This window comes from Syngnathus acus, chromosome 5 (genome assembly GCF_901709675.1).
Source record: "Syngnathus acus chromosome 5, fSynAcu1.2, whole genome shotgun sequence".
Taxonomy (NCBI): Eukaryota; Metazoa; Chordata; class Actinopteri; order Syngnathiformes; family Syngnathidae; genus Syngnathus; species Syngnathus acus.
In genome coordinates, this window is record NC_051091.1 from 3,692,902 (window position 1) to 3,709,589 (window position 16,688).

A 16,688-nucleotide genomic window follows, 5' to 3' on the forward strand; every position below is an offset into this window, starting at 1 on the left:
CCAATGATCTTCAGTAGTCATATCTGAAAAAAGCACAGTGCTGTCAAGTGACATTTGACTCAACATTTGAACACACACAACTGTATGCAAAATAATGTGTGGTCCACATCACACGCACACAAAAATGATATGAGTCAGTTTGTGGCATTCCATTGTTTTAAGATGAGCAATGAATCAGTATCTGTGCTTAAAGACACAAGCCTTGTGGCCAAAATTGCTTTGATATGTTGGTTCCGATATGACACAAAAATTATGCATGTAGGCCAGGAATTAATGTGTCATAATGTCAAATTTGGTAACCAAAAAAAAAATCACATTTGCCCCTTTTAATGTCATTTCTTGGCTCAGTCGACGACTGTAGGGGTTCCCCCCCACACACGCACACCTTTTTTACTTCCTGTTTGTAATTGTGGTGTTGCTTCCTTCCCTCCTTTCTTTTTTTCTCTCTCTCTCTCTCTCTTTCTCTCCCTCTCTCTATTTTAGATGTGCCAGTGCTCTTGGTCTAAGACATCAAACTCAATTCTGATTGGTGGAATGGCGTTCCTGGAAATTCAGCAGGCGTGATTTGGGTACGTAAAAACTAGCCCACTCTTTCTTCTTTCCATTTCATTTGACTAATTACTGATATTTATTTTATATTAATTTCATATGTTATATATAAGTAGTTTTGCCATTATTTTCAATAAACCTCTGGGTTTTTACATATTACTGAAACTTATAATTATATTATCCACCTTTGCCAGTTATTATATTATCCATCTTTGCTCTGTGGGACTGTGTTTGTTAGCTGTGTGCAAAAGTTGATTTGTCGGATTTTGAGGTGTTAGACAATGACTAAGACTGTCTCGGACCTTCCCTGGTTCCGATAACTGTCAGATTCAGCTGCTTGCCACGAGTTGGTTGAGTGCGGAGAATTACAGACGTGCGCATTTATTCTCCGCTGACCAACTGTAAAGACACAAAGTAGCGCTTTCAGTCGTTAGCAGACATTTCTTTGAACAGATATTTCCGTTCCCGCGAATGCCTTTCCAGTTATTCGTATAATACGAGGATATGTTCCTCTTGTTCCTGCCGTATGACTTGTGAACACGTTCTGTATCTGGCTACATGCCGCCAGTGGCTGCTGTAACCGCTGATCAGGAGAGAATGCGACACTTGTGCAAAGTCATGTAATCTGCAATTAAATATGGGACTGCTCCCTTCCCATCAGCAGGGGTGCATGTTGGCCGGACCATAAATCCAACACAGCAGGGCTTTTGCTGTTCCCGCTGTCTCCACGTCAGCGTGTTTTTTTTCATAAACGGAGTCTTCCAAATCTCTCCACAAAATGAACTTTCATAGATGACCTTTGAACGAGAGACTAACACATCGCTCCTGATCTTTTTAGGCGATAGATTTGTGTTCCAGTTGAGCATGTTTTGACAACGTTTCCCAGTGAGGAGCCCGTTCAAGTGAGAAAGCAACGTCGGAGAGATTCACGCATGGATGAGAAGAGGGTCATATCTTTCTGCTCCTTTTGCGCGCTTGCCCCGCCATGACACTTAACGCCTCATTTGTGGGCTCTGTGGTCAATGGCTTGAGTCTGTGATCTGTTACCATAAAAGGCAGCTTTTCTCTAGCTGCTGATGGGGCACTTACTTGTGGGCACCAGCACTCCCCCCTTGGATTGACTATCTGCAATATAGAGGCTATAGAGGCTTTGCAGTCACGTGGTTTTATCACGTGATTTTGTGTTATGCCGCCATCTTGGCGGTCAACTAGTCAGCTCGTTCCTACGTGTTTGTATGGATTGTCTGATTTCTGCGCTACGTTTTCACCGATTTCTTCCGAATTATGGCTGATTTGCTATCCAACGAAGTTAGGCATTTGGATGAAGACTCCAAGAATCGTCACAGAGAGAAGTTGAACCTTGTTGGCACAACGGATCCGTACCTTTTACCGAGAAGCATGCTAAAATCGCCCGAGCATTTTGCAACAGCCGACCTGCCTGAACGCTCATATCCAGATATTTATAATTACCTCGTCGATTTGTTTTGTAATGGCATTTCATAACTTGACATATTAAAAAACTGAATAGAGTGAAATCATTCAGATACTGTACCTGTCTGTTCAAGTTGCTACCATTTTTATTATTTGTTTATTTTTGCATGATGCCACATCTGATTGGCTTGAAAACTTAACCAATAAATATAATTCAATATTTACATTGATAACGTTTTCAAGCATCATGAAAAAATAAACACAAAATAAAAACGGGGGGGGGTGAACTGAAGAAATCATCCCATTCCCTGCCTTGCTGCTCTTGCTGCCTTTCTAAAAATGCACCCAGCATTTTCAACAATCATATTTGTATCATCCCATATTGTATTATTTCATATTTTGTGAAACAAATCAGGGGTGAATAGTTTGTTTACATACCTGATATGAAGTCCTCATTGCATATCCTTGTGTAAATCGTAGGTTTCCATCGTTCACGACGAATATCCGCGATCCATTTATCACGTTTTTTCATGTTCGCCGGAAATCTATAGAAGCTAAGATTTGGTTTATCGCCTCGTCTATTGCTACATCCAACAGCACAGCAGGTATCCGGCATTTTTAAGCTCAAATAGCAGCAGATATAACAAGAAAGCGTGTGTGAGTCGTTGACCGGCACTGAAAAGTTGACCGCCATGATGGCCGCCAAGCTAATGTGGGTAGCTTGATGACGTCAGCTGCAAAGCCTCTATAGGAGGACTTGTATCTAATGGATAGTTATAGATCATAAAGACAAAAAGCTCTTCTGCCATTTTGCTTGGAAGAGCGAGTTGAAAAGGACACGTAGACTGTGAAAGCACTTCCCTTGAACTTGTGTAGGAGTCTTTCTTGTCAACACTGGGTGGACAGAGATGCAGGATATCCAGGTCAAGGTTTGGGCATGTCTCGTTTCTTCCCACTCTGTCCACACCCTTGTGTGTCTGCAGTCCGTGGCAGTCGAGCCAGGTTTTGTCATCCATAAACTCCGACAGCATTTTTTCAAAGCAGCTTTGTTGGTATTTTGTGACAATGAAAATATTCGAATGTTAAATGGCCACTCTTCTGCTGCCTGGGATGGATTTTGAACAAGTACCCAGATGATGCCCCGTCTCAAATGTGCATAGTTGCTCACCAACATCCTGCTAAAGGCTTGCACTGTAACTCTATTCCTCTTGGCTCTCTTTGTTTTCCACTGATGCAGAGGCTTTGCCTTCATTGTGTCATATAGGGGAAAATACTTTGCTCGGGGAAGGATAGAGAGAGCGGCTTACTCCATTAGTGTCATTTGAATGGCTTATTAGATCAGTCTGACTGATAGATGCAGAAAATTGTTTTAATTGTATAATTTCTGTGGTTAACCACTTGTGCATAAAAGAGCCGTGAAGCGGGCGAAGCATTTGGCCCCTTTTTTTTCTTATCGTTGCCTTTGCACAGGAAAAGAACAACAATCGGGGCTCTTTTGGATTAGGCGTAAACACGGCCAGAGTCACGCAGACTCACGCCCCCCTTGGGCAGGTTCAGATGAGTTCAGTGAGATGCTGCCCTTTTAGTAATGCATCTGACCAGCGAGACTCCTCAGGCAAAAAGAACAGCGCCTTTAAACGGCGGATCAAGATGGCATAACTTGGCACACATTCTACAGCCTCGGCGAGCACGGCTCACTAAGCCCGGCGGCACCCACAAGAGATGGAGACTCAATATGTACAGTCGGTCCAAGTCCAACATCAACCTCCGTCTGCCATCTCCTGCATTTTCCTGTTTGGACTTGAAGGTGATTCAGAGCCAAGGTGGTGACAGTTAACGGAAGCTAGGCAGAGGAGAGAGTATTTATTTACAGTGAGGCTCAGTGATGCTTGTTCAGGATGCGGTTTTACGCAGGATGCCCCCCCACCCCTCCCCAAGAAACAAAACAAAACAAACATCCAAGCTCCAAAGCTCATCTTATCTTTCTCATCTCCACCCTTGCAGGTTTGATTATGAATGGGGGAATGTGTTCTAGTGGAGAGGGGGGGGCTTTGCCCCTCCGTATTGTGTAACTGTCAAGGTCTGGACGCAGCCAGGACGAGACTTACTCAAATTGCCTTCCTGCCTGCCCGGCCCAGGACTGGCACTAATGTCACCGGAACAAAATGAAGCGCCAAAGAGAAAGAATTTTATTTGGGAGCGATAATGTGTGTTGAGAACCTCCTACGGATTGTGCGTAGTCGATAAAGTAAACGGTACAAGAATCAAAATATAAACTGCAATGTCATGAAATTTGATTGGCCTCACTGTCATAAGAGATGTTTGGAACATTTCCTAATGCAAACCAAAGAACCGTATCACCAAAAATCATTGAATGATCCGGGCCTGCTCGTTGAAAAACAAACTACGTGGAGCTTTTCTCCTTTTCTGCCATGTTGACAGTCTTCTCCAAGTTTCAGCAGCAGGCTTTATGGTCTGCCTTACGGCCTCATCTGTGTGGACGGGGCCATTTCAACTGCCACATAAAAAGCACATCTGTTCAAGTCCAAATTGTAAAACGGACGCACGTGTCCGTCCGTCGGGGCATCATTGAGTTCAGAATGCAGTCGGAGACATCACCACATTCAAGTTGATATTTTGTTCCGATTGTTTTTTTTAACTTTCAAACACTTCCATTGTGGTAGTATAATTGAGCAGTGTTTTGACTTGAACCAAACATGCATGTTTGAATTTATGACTCCAATACTGAATTTGGTTTATAAGGTGGTTTTGCTCCAATCAATGCATTGTGTGGCCTTTACGTTGATGTTTCAGAAGTTCACTATGCAGGCCTTCTCTCCGCCTAACGTCAGTCACGTTGACGCAGAGGCCTTCAATATAAATACTGTATATTTTTATCGATGCATTTATTTAATGGTCACAGTGACACAGTTGTGCATTTTACAAGCTCCCAGGCACGTCACGTTTTACTTTATCAAATTGTTTTGCATATTGCCATCATTTGTATTCTTAGCATTCCTTTATGGTGTGCCGCGAAGCCGTTTGCCCTTTGGGGGAACGGCGTGAGTAGTTAGTCATTTCTTTTTTGAAACCACACGCACAGTTGATTTTGATTTACGAGTTACTTGTTGTTGCTTGTTGAAAATGCACACCAATGAAAAATTTGGACATGGATTAATATTTTGGATAATATAGTAGCATCTGCTGATGTTGAGTGTTTTTGTAAGAAGACATGGTGTACTCAGACATGTCATTTTGCATGTAGCGATGATGTCAAGAGCTGTTTCCTGTGGTTTGTTGTGGAGAACATTAACACCTCTACGTGATGAACTCACAAAACTTCAAATATAATTTTTATACACGACATATAGCTATCTCAACACATTTTATAACTCCAGTGGAAAAATGTAACAACTTTGTTAGTATATATAAATGGACAGAAATATTGAATATTTCCCATAAATAGTTTGTCCAGTATATTCATTAATTCATCAAAAATCTTTGTTTTTCTGGCCTGCAAAAATATTATTATTATTTTTTTTTAACTTTTGTACTGTCTTGTATTCTTTGCAGTGAAATTCTGACAACACTTTTATGTTGTGGTTGCAGAGCCTTATCTGTGTTTGAGGTCTCCACTTTAATGGGCTTTATTGATCTAAACAACATCAGGGGTTGTGGTCATGTTCGTCAGGCTGAGATAACTTCTGCGTAATTCCACTTCAACAATATATTAGCCTCTTATCAGTCTAAATAACGTTGCCTTTTAGGCTGTAATGCACTAGTAAGTCACAGGAGCTCTTCATGTCGGCGGAATCTTAATAAAGCATATCCTGTGGACATCTTCCTGCGGAGAGAGTGAAAAACCAAAAGGTTAAAAGGCATGCTGGGAAGCTTCCACACCATTACTGAGAATCGTCTCCTTTGAAAAGCTCACTACGTAATAAATGTAAAAAAATAAATAAATAACAACTGTACAAGATGCAAAATGGTGGTTTGGGAATTATTTAAAAAAAAAAAAAAAAAAAGCATACCATACCATTCTGCTCAAATAACATCAGGTGGCAACGAACTCGTCTGTGTAAATCCAAATCCAAACTATCCAACGCATTTCAAAAACAAAGTGAAACTGGATCAAGTTGCTAAACAAAAGTCAAAACGAAATCCCAGGCTAACTCCAAAAGAAAAATCCGAAACAATAATAACTCTGTTTCTGTGCTGACAAAGAAATCTGTTAGCATTTCTTTTTTTTCAAAAGACAGAAGTGAAATCACTGCGTTTGGTCATCATTTATTCTTGTGCATGCTGTGAGTAGTCAGTTCCTTAAAGGCTCGTTCAAGCCAAGTGTATTTTGTTTCCCTTTCCTTTAATAACCAAGCACAAAACAGAGATGGGCATTTGACCAAATTTGATATATATATTTATTCATAGTCAAGGACAAAGCGTGTTGGGGAAGGCAGCTCTAGCGTAGAGTCCCCGAGCTCTGGTTGAGCAGGAGATCCCTTTTCGGTGCCAGCTGTTCTCTCAGATACGCCGTTCTGTGCTGAAATTCTCTTAATATATTTCAGCGGGCTCAGGAGAATAGTCCAAAACAAGCGTGCCAGGAAGGAGAATGTTGAATTTTTTATCAGCGGGCCTCAACTCGCTGAGCTGGTGGGCAGCGCTCTCATTCATGAGCAGATGTTCGGTGCAGTTCGACTCTGCAGCTAATGTGAACTTGCTGGCCTCTCTGCCATTGGCTGCAAGGACGTTGGCAGTGACCTGGCATCTGAGAATTGTTCTCGGTAAAAGGCACGGGTTTCAAATCAGAGCCCCCACCTTTTTTCGCCGCATCTTAGCCCAGGAGCTGTGTCCTGCCTGGACAGCCTATCTGTCTTCCGTTTGACAGTGATTAAACACTCACTTCTGTTTATTGGGGCATACACAGGGCAGCAAATTCCGTGGAGTTTCTGTTTATTTCTAATTGAGAGGATGAACCAACAATCCCCGTCATCAGGAAAATATGGTTCATGATTTAGAAGATATTTTATGGGTGACTATTTGTCAAAAAGCAAGAGTTGCTTCTTCTTAACATTTTATTGCCAGTCACAGGTTTAACCAACACACAGAAAGTTCTGCTATTTTTTCACTTTCTTTGCCCCACATTATTGTGGTTTTAGATTTCAGTGGTGGCAGGGGTGACCTTTTTTGACATTTTGACTCCCCAGCGGTGTATTTTTAAAGGCCAAATTTTGTCGATTAATCGGTGCATTCTGACAGCTCTAATTTATCGATTAAATCCTAACTAAACATAGGCTCGGTAAATTGAAAGTGACAAATAACACGGTGTCTGTACTTTTTAGGGCAAATTTGACCTTTGTTTTGTTTGGAAGTCAACAGTATAGATCTTGTTGCGTTTAATTGGACAGTTGTTCATTTTCTCTTCTTGTTTACTGCCGTTGGCATCTTCACATCTTGGCAAAGGCGCACCGGCTTTTGGCAGTTTCCACTTGTGACTCGACGAGCAAATTGCATTAGTCGTCGTCGGGAGTCGTGAAATTTACTCCGAACATAACCTGCGTCGTCGTCGGTGTGACATTGCAAGGCATGCAGGAGAATTACTGCCGAGCGGCGGGCGGGCATTCGTATAAATAAAGCACCTGTGAGAGGCAAGCTGCTTGGCTCTGCTTGCTCCACTCCTTAGCTGGAACCAGCTGGTGCTGCGGTCAGCCCGGCGGACGCTTTCCTCTCGATGGACCGGTGCTGCTGAAATCTGCACGGACAAGCTGCTCGGCCTGGCTTTGATGTGGCCGTATAGATTTCTAACGCTTTCCGCTTTAACGAAGTACTCGGCTATTTGGTGCGTATAGTGCCATTAACAAATTGGTTTGTGCGTGACATTGACTATAGCAGGCACCCTGCCAGTCATTTTCCGTCGGAGCGTATGAGTGAAAGTCATCCCACGGTAAAGTTGTACATAAGGGACTCGAAGATTGGAAATGACAAGCTCTTGTTTCGTCTGCATGTCTCATTTTCACTTTCTAATTGGTCGTTTTTCAGGTTGGCTTTATGAGAGCAAAACTAATTAGTGTTACTAAATCCAGCGGAAAAAAAATAGCACTCTGCTTGATTGTTCTGGTTTCCTCTCCTGTGTCAGGCGCTCAACAATAAAATGTGACTGTAATAGTTTTCCAATCGCTCGTATTTCAACGTCCGAGAGCGGAATGGAAATCCCGGTCTCTTGACATTTTGTTTGGCAAGATCCGGGAACAGTGGTTGCCCTCTTGCTTGTGTCTTTGTGACTCATAGGAAGCTTCATTTTTTTGGGTTGTTGTTTTTTGCTGGTAGGGCAAAACAATGTGCTGTGTTTTCGAGGGGGGCACTCTCTGCTTTGATTTGGACGTGTCCTGCTGACAAGAGCAGCCAAACAAGTTTACAGTAGCGGTGACATTTAGCGTTACCTTTATTCAAAGCGCTCCAGCTGCAGCGAGCCCTCAGGAAGCACATCGCGGGCCCACACGGGCGGCCGGCGTCCACAAAGAGGAATACGAGCTGTGTTTGAGTTGGCACGCGCTCTTCTCTCAGGGAAGTTTTGCTGTCGGTGCAGAAAGTCCAGTGGCGGCGGCGGCGGCTCTTGTGGGGTGGCGCTGATTCCAAGGGCAGGATGGGCCTTTTCCACCTCTCCCCTCTTTCAGGAAGCACATCTTGCCATTTTTTTTAAGTAGGCGACGGCAACGAGCTGGCTTCCTGGTGACACTAAAGTTGTGATATGATTTTACCTGGCCGTTCTTTTGTTGCGCAACCACCGTGGCTTTGTGCAATGAGCTAATAAGATGTGGCAACATCAGTGTGACAACAATTGAACTTAACCATTGCAATCATTTTGTAACCATCCCCCCCCCAACAACACAACAACTCTGTTGGGAACTTGTCCTCAGAAAGCCGTAATTAAGAAGTGCTTGATCCAAGGTTAGAGAGGAGCGGTGTTTAACCGCAATTAGAGCAAAGCGCAAATTAATTTGGACTCGTTTACAGTTTTTGAAACGTGTCATTATTTGTTTAATCAAGGGGGGTCACGTTGCTGTGTGTGTGTGTGTGTGTGCACATACCAGATTGGGGGTAGGGTTGTGTTGCTGCTAATGGGAAAATCTATTTATTCATTCAGCTTTAATGAATCGTAATTTGAAAGTGACCTGTTTTCTATCCCCATGTTAGTCCGCTAACATTTCTCTCTGAGGTGCACGACTAATGTACACACACACGCACACACACGTCTGCACTATGTCTCCTGGCAGTGGTGCGACTCTTGAAAGCTTAACACATAAAAATAAATTAGGTCCAGGTTTCCTTCAGTCAATTGTCTAAATAATGTGGTTTATTTCTGTGTGAGCATGGCAATAATATATCACAGCATTCACAAGCATTTCTAAAGGAATAACACATGATAATAAAAACATTATTATCCAGATATGTGGTGGGAATCAGAGACGGTTTTCCGGGTCTGGATGAGCAGGCATTCACTAACTATCCCACAAGTCATTACTCCTTGTGTGGCATATAAACACGTTGAAAACAAACAATGACCCTGCGCAGACGCCAAACCGCAAAAACAATTTCAAAGCTACGCAATGTAGTGTAAACACACAAATGACTAACCTTCATGCTCGAAAGGCTACACCGTGGACATACTGTATTGTTTGTATTATGTTGACTTTTGAGGGATTCACTTTGTATTTCTTTTTTGGTCTATAGTCCCTTTTTTTTTTTCCAGAATGGCCTGAAGTCTAGAAGAAGTTGATGAGAAGTCAAATAGAGGTCAAAAGTTGAAACCTATTCAGATAGATGTACGTAGAGTTGACTGAGTTAATGGTATTTATTATTTCTTCAAAATAGCTTACGTGACATTCATATTATTTTTTGGCTAACTGAAGGTCATCACACAAATATACTAACATCTGTAGGACAATAACAAAAAATAGCCGATTTTCACTTCTTTCTTGTTTGTCTAAAAAAAAAAAAAATAACAACTCGGGTATTGTAGCAAATCAAATGATTGTGAAATGTGTAAATGCTCCGTTGCTCTTGTATGGAAATTCATAGCAGGGATTCCAAATATCAAATAGTGAATATTTATATGAACATTATACTCCTGTGAGCTCTGAGCCAAGGAGACTTAAGGGTGATGCAAAGTCATACTTTTAATAAAGCCTAGCTGCTGTATGATCAAATAGTGTCCCTAATTAAGACCTAAGTGTACACGTATGTAACATTCTCCACGGAATGCTAACAACCTGTGATATAACATGTTGTTCGCATCCATGTCAGGTTGAGGCTAATGAAGGCCAGAATGATTCTTGGATGCAAGGCTTAAGCAAATGATCCCTATTTTGAATATATTAGAGCCCCATAGCGGCAAAGTGCCTCCCCGCCACGCTGCTGCATGTTGACTTGTGGTCTGCCGAGGCCGCTCAAAACGGCAGTCACGGTCTTCACTCATGCTGTAAACCACCTTACCCTTAAAATAAGAAAAAATAAAAAACGCAAACTCGGGTCTTTTAAAGATCACTTATAATACAGACATATTATTGACCACTTTGATCGATATAAGGTGCCTCTTCTCACAAATAACTGACACTAATCATGCTAAGCAACACATGTAACTAAATTTGCCGTATCCAATGTGTCATTTTCAACGTAGCATTCGTGTGGGTGATCACACATTTAGCCAAGCCACAAAGTGTACCAGCGGGCGTGCACACTGCAACATTTTCATGTGGAAAAAAAAAGTGTCTACATTTATTGTGTTACATTGATGGAAATTTAAATGGTGATGTTGAGATCTAAAACACACCATTTGAATATTCAAATGTACGCACAAGTAATGGCATGCATTTTGGCTTTTAGTATTTGCATACAGGTCTGCTGCTCTGAGCTCGGGTGGTTTAAAAAAAAAACAAAAAAAACAAACAAAAAGGCAGCAACAATGATACTTTTTTGTTTCTGGACATAATAAAGTAAGAGAGTGGAAGTATGCCACTGCAGATGTCTAAAGTTTGCGCCAATGTTTTAGTGCTGATCAAAAATATCTGAGATGTAAAGATGCTTGTGCTGTAAGAGATTTTTTTTTTTGCTTCATTAACAATATCGCCAGATTTTTGCTCATCTTAGCTTAACGTTCAGGTCTTTAAATATTAATATAGATACTTAATTATTTAAAAAGGATAATTTCTGTACAGATTAATTTTATGTCCCTATGAAATATTGATTGATTTTTAAAATTATGAATTTACAGAACTATTATTATATTCATAAACAGAAACACAAAAAGGTAACATGTGAAGTAAAATTTGATCAGACAGCGTTTGGCGTCAGTTCATATTTAATATGTATTTTTAGCTGGTGTTTTTTTTATTATGTCAGTTTCTCTTTTCATTCATTGGTGGGTTTTGGCAAACTGATCCAGGGAAACCTATTTTTTTGTTTTGAAAAAAAATATAGTGAGATGTCACATTGCCATTTAAAAGATGAATTCATTACACGTCTAATTTTTTTTATTTCCTCGCTCACTCTCTCACCATTTGTCAAGAACAAAACCGGAACAAAGATGCAGTACCAGTGTCCACCTTGCCTAATTTGCCACTAATATATACTGATACAAACAGTATCATTTAATCTTCATCCTATATATATATATGTTCAGGCCAGTGATGTTATATATAGACATGAAAGTGTTTGAATTTAAAATCTGATACTCCTGGAAAAGCAAATAATTTCAAATATTGTGAAATGATTCTCAAATTAACAGAGACATGAGTAGAGCAGAGGCGAGTACTTTCCCCTGGTGATCCTCCAGGCGCCTTTGTTTCCTTGGTGTGTCTCCAGCTCATTAATGTTCTAAGCATGTGAGCAAACCAGACCATACTCCATAACCCATAGATTGGTGACATCACACATGCACGCACACACATAGCCAACAATCCCTCAGCCGTTTTAAGTCCTCTGGCTCTTTTAGGAAGTGATGGCCACTGAGCTGCCCTGATTAAAATGACAATAGTCTAATTAACTCGACCTCGGTGTCAGTGCACTAAAATGGCTGATGGCCTGTCAGTTCCTGTTTGAAAACCTTTTGTCTCCTCATTGTCCAAAAATAAGACCCCCCGCCTCCCCCACAAAAAATGCCTCAACCTTACTTGATGGGATTTGCTAATGGCAATTATTTCTCAAAAGCTAATTAAATCTAGACATTTATTTCAAGTGTTTTTTTTTTAATTTGTTATAGTCTTCGAGTTATCCTTTGAAGGTGTACAGTTACATTAAGTAGCTACCTGCGAAAAAAAACAATTGAAACCAAGCTTTGAAAGGCCAAAAAGGTGCTGCGTACATAACCTTTTACTCTGGCCCTCTAAATGACTGTGCTACTTGCACCCCCATAAATTCTTACATTATTTGATGAACTCATCTTAAACACTTTGAGGCAGAAAAAGAACAACAAAAAAAGCTTTAATGATTGAAATCGACCCTCCCCCTATTCTCCTATTGGCGATCAAGGCCTACGGGGAGATAATTAGGCTTTAGACTAAAGTTAATGAAATGAAAACCTTTCTTTGCTTTTGAAGGGGAACTTCATCCTAATATCTGCAGACATCTCTGTGAATTAGTTTTGTTTTGGCTTACAAGCACCTCTTCTGGCTGTCAGTCTGTGGCTGATACGGGTAAGCTGCGAGTGGAGCCAAAATCATCGAGGTCTGCCTTCTCTGCATCTGCCTGTCTGTGGCGATCTCATGAAAAACTCACTTGAAGTCACATGGGATAAGTCTGGATTTGGAAAAGAAAATCAATTCCAGGATAAACGTCGCTGGCACGTACCTGCCAAGGGCTAACAAATGCCATTAATTCTATTAATAAATCACCCATCATTATGTAATCATTGTTCTACATCACTGACTCTCTAACAGTAAACCATTGAGGTGACCAATAATAAAATATACATCATAACGTTAAGCTACAAACAATAAGTGAGAGACAAGAAAAAAACAAAAACATTTATGTACCGTATTTTCCGCACTATAAGGCGCACCGGATTATAAGGCGCACCTTCAATGAATGGCCCATTTTAAAACTTTGTCCATATATAAGATATATACATTTGGCCCGCGGGCCGGACTTTGGACACGCCTGCTGTAGTGGCTCAATATTGGTCCATATATAAGGCGTACCTGATTATAAGGCGCACTGTCAGCTTTTGAGAAAATTGGAGGTTTTTAGGTGCGCCTTATAGTGCGGAAAATACGGTAAATACAATGGACAACAAATCCCTGATTGGCTACTAGTTAGCACAAATGCAGCAACAAAAAGAAACACGGAATTCAAACGTAACGAGTTGTTCTTTGACTTGTAACGCATGACATTAATTCTTGCAAAGAGCAGACACCTTGTTTATTAACACAAATTGAGGTGTTAGCCATGCCGTTGTCTGACCCAAAAGCACAAGTGGTGGCCAGAGAGCAGTGCATATATTAAACTGTCCTTGTGGAAATTCACATCTGGTGTGTGTGTGTGTTTGTGTGTGTGTGTGTGTAGTGTGCAACAACCCCCACATCCCTTCCCCCAACTCCACTCTCGCATTTCATCCTCTGTCCACCAGTGCTGCGGTGCTTCTGCATTAGTTGTCTGCTCTGCGTCCATCTGTTGTTATTATTTTCCATTGATAATTGGCTTCAACAATGGAATGCATGTTTCCCCCCCCTTGCCTTTGAAACCAAATCCCGTGTTTGTTTTCCAGAGGTCTCACTTATGCTCTCTGTTGTCTGGTACTCTCTCTGACCCCACAATTTGTCACTCATCTAACTACCTCCCTGCGTTGTGTTTAAGACGTTCAGATCAGCAGAAAAAAAAAAGACCTTGGTACCGTTCACATCACTCCTCAAAGATTCATAAGGTGCCGTGTTCTGTAATTCGGCCAGGCATTTACGATAACTTTGATGGAATTTGATGGTGGCAAGTGTTGCTTTTGGATTTAACAAAGTCTCATTGTAGTCATAGCTTCTTTCGGAGGGCCATTATGACTGTCAACCCAAATAAATGCATGAGCACCTCATATTATATACAGTAAAAGCTACAAAACAAACAAATCAGATGAGTAAAAACTGGTCAAATATTTAAAAAAAAGAAGAAATTATTAAAAGTGAAGACAATTTGCAATTCTAGAAATGACACACGAATTTGATGCACAATTTGTCTTCGCGGGCCACCTAAAATGATGTGGCGGGCCGTATCTGGCCCCCGGGCCTTGAGTTTGACACATGTGATTTAGAAGCTCAACACTGCTTTACAAATAGTTATTATGAAATCAGTGGACATCGTATTGACATTGATGCATTGTATGTTCAATGGTTTATTCAAAGTGGACCATAGTATGTTTATTTGATAGATGACGGGTCTAAATGGTGACTGCACCATTAGGTTAGTGATTGGTTAGCATGATTGTTTGACGCAAAAGCAGGAAGTAGTTCTGTTTTTGATCTCACGAAATCAGATGCCCGCTAGTGATGTGAATGAGAACTTGAACATCATCAAAAGGATTATTAGATGACGAACCGAAAAGCCAATTGTTGGGAAAACGGAAGGATTTTAACTGGTCTAAAAAAAATTGGTGTACCGAACTCTACAATAGCAACATAAGGCTGCCAATGAGCACGTTGCTGTCCTCCCTACGTTTGCAGTTGTCTTATTTATATTCCGATCAGTTCTCCGCCACTCGGTTGTTCATACAGAATAGTGAGGTGTAACATTGGCGACCCACTTCTGCAGTGAAATGGCCGTAAAAGGGGCTATTGATTTTAGCATGAATTAATATGATGGTGATGTGTGAAGTTCATTAACGAGCCACCGCAGACAGTATCAAGAGTGCTTAGAGAAATTAATGGAATATCTTACTTAATGTAAATATTCATGAGCTCTCATCTTTTTATCTCCACAGTGTGAAACGTGATGAGAGCCTGTCCATTAGAGGACCTTGAGCCCATTGTTGGGATTGGTCACATTTCTATGGAGGGGTATCAATACATATGAGCATAACCTTACAACAAAGCCATTCCCATTGATTTCAAATCTGGGCTGAGAGAGAGCAAATTGTGAAGCAAAGTCCTCTTCACAGGTTTGTGGGCTTAATGGGTCCACCGTTGTCCATTAGCATCTCGTTGTCCAGTTCCTCTTAAAATGTAAAAACACAAAAAAAAAAAAAAAAAAACACAATGGTTGAGCTGTATTTTCTGAAAAAAAAATATTTGGATCACCAAATAAGCAAAGAATGTTTTGCACACGCCGGTTATACATATTTTACATTTTAATGTGCCGTATTAACAACATCTTAATGTGTTCCTTTGATTGATATTTGTAATTTATTTGTCTAACAGAGCATTCAACTAAGCCACCTAGGGGGGATAATTATCTCGACAATAATTTGTTCCGTTCCCTAAATTTCGATGTCGGAATGTGTGATGACTTCTGACGCAAGCTCCCCTTGTTTATCCTCACCGTGTGTTACCTGCTCCCCTACCGATCTAAATGGCAACTTTGCAGCCTGTTGCGGTTTGAAATTGAGGCAATTATCTTTCTCTTATTAGCTCTTCCGCTGTTGTCTTTACAGGGCACAGAGAAGAGGTGTGCCCACCCTCGCTATTAGGATCTAGTTGTTGCGCGTTTGTTCCAAGCAAATACCAATTTGCTGTCGTCGAAAATGATGGAACACGTTTGGAGCTTGAAATTAATTCATTTCATTTGTCACCACTTGCAATTGATTGATGATTCAACTGGTGATGTGTTAATTGACGTGTAATTTATCACAATAATTGGAGGGTATTTGAGTTGAAATGAGCCAGCCTTTGTTATTGTTTGATCTGTCTGTCTGTCTGTCTGTCTGTCTGTCTGTCCTTCCGTCCAACCCGTTTCGATGCTCGTTGGTGGGTTTTTTACTCAAAGGTCTATTTTCGATGAATACCAACTCTTGGTCGCAGTTTTGACTGTCAAATGTTTGACAAAACAGGGAGGGTTTGGGGTTGTGAGATTTTTTTTTCTCCTCTATCCGCCTCCATATTTGGTTACGCTTTAATGCTTTTATTCAAATGCACCTGATATCTTACCCCACAGTGACATTTAAGTTTTCCATAAAAATACAATTTTGTTTCCTTCAGCTTTTTTCCTTTTTCTCGGGTTGAGTGCTCAGTTGGGAAAGACTTGTGCAAACACACCAGCCGCGTCAAATGCATCGCACACTGGCACGTCACATTAACCACAAGGGGTTGTGTTTTTCCATCAGAAAGATGTTTTCCATATCAAATTACCAACACAATTTTTAATTTGTGCAGTTATAATCGGGTTGAAATGAAAGGATTTGTAAAAAGTTGATGTTTAACTTCACAGGAGGATAAACCCAATTACCTAAAAAGAAAACACACAAGCTTCTGCAAATAGAGTAAAGGAAAGAATTTGTTGGTTGCGTTGACAATTAAGCCTTAACCTTATTTTTCCATTTCTTTGGTCTAGGCTGCATTCAGTGTTTTGCCAACGCTGGAAGAGAAGATTGCGTTGACTAAGCAAGCTCTTCAATAAGGTAAGCAATGTTCCCAAATTCAGGGACTACACTGGGGCTGGCATTTGAGTGATAGGCGTACTGTACGTAATGCATAACTGCATGCAATAACATTTGAAAATAATGATAGTGTTTTGATTAA

General features: G+C 40.9%; 1 protein-coding gene across 4 annotated transcripts in view; it reads left to right on the forward strand.

Annotated features, from left to right (window-relative positions):
- Positions 1-16,688, forward strand: part of foxp1b (forkhead box P1b) — an 89,889-nt gene that overhangs the window by 5,381 nt on the left and 67,820 nt on the right. For 3 of the 4 annotated variants that reach the window (XM_037250856.1, XM_037250855.1, XM_037250847.1), the window contains exons 2-3: positions 484-569; positions 16,501-16,567. The gene's annotated coding sequence lies outside the window, so the exon portion shown is untranslated. Of the gene's footprint in view, positions 1-483; positions 571-16,500; positions 16,568-16,688 lie in introns of all 4 variants that reach the window. The other variant, XM_037250848.1, reaches the window with a different exon arrangement.